Source organism: Pteropus medius, unplaced genomic scaffold (assembly GCF_902729225.1).
Source record: "Pteropus medius unplaced genomic scaffold, Ma_sr-lr_union100, whole genome shotgun sequence".
Taxonomy (NCBI): domain Eukaryota; kingdom Metazoa; phylum Chordata; class Mammalia; order Chiroptera; family Pteropodidae; genus Pteropus; species Pteropus medius.
In genome coordinates, this window is record NW_024354500.1 from 23,035,453 (window position 1) to 23,036,216 (window position 764).

A 764-nucleotide genomic window follows, 5' to 3' on the forward strand; every position below is an offset into this window, starting at 1 on the left:
ATCACTATGATACAAATTATCACTAAAAAAATAAAATCATAAACACAAGTATAAAGAAAAAGAATTGAGCAAATTTTCTTTAGTTAGGCAAAAGAAAAAAAATGTAAATAAATGGTCAATAAGCATGTAAAAAGTTATCCCCACACTAATTATTTGAGAAAGAGAAATAAACCAACAAAATAATTGCAAGATTTACATTAATTTTTCATCTTTATCTTATCTTATTAGTTAGCTCATTCATGGGTTATTTATCTTAATAAATATTATCATTTTTTAAAATTTTCATGCTCTTTTTTTCTTCATGAATTTACATGTCATCCTTGTGCAGGGGCCATGCTAATCTTCTTATCAAACCAATTTTAGAGCACTCCATGCTTTTTTTTATGGAAAGAATTTCTAATTGCTTTTTTATAGTATCTTGATCTTGTATTATGGATATCAAATTCAACTGTTCTATTGCTTCATCTTGATCTTACCTTATGTTTTGGATTTCTTAAATGGTCCACTATTTATTGGTTGTCCTTTCATATCAACAAATAAAAACATATCTATTGATTTAAATAGCTGCAGGAGTTTTTTGTCTATATTTGTCTGTCATAAGTGAGCTGTACCTTTGGTAATATGTGCATTAGAGGACCAGGCTCACTGACACAGGGCTTCAACAGAGAGTAGGAAGGAACTTTGGACCCCTGACCCCCACCCCGTATAGTTAAAATAGTTTCTCTATGAATTGTGAAATACAGTGTATTTATTGTTGAACTGAG

General features: G+C 29.6%; 1 pseudogene; it reads right to left on the reverse strand.

Annotated features, from left to right (window-relative positions):
• Nucleotides 1–275: 275 nt before the first annotated feature.
• LOC120595280 (uncharacterized) lies at nucleotides 276–388 on the reverse strand (annotated as a pseudogene).
• Nucleotides 389–764: the final 376 nt, after the last annotated feature.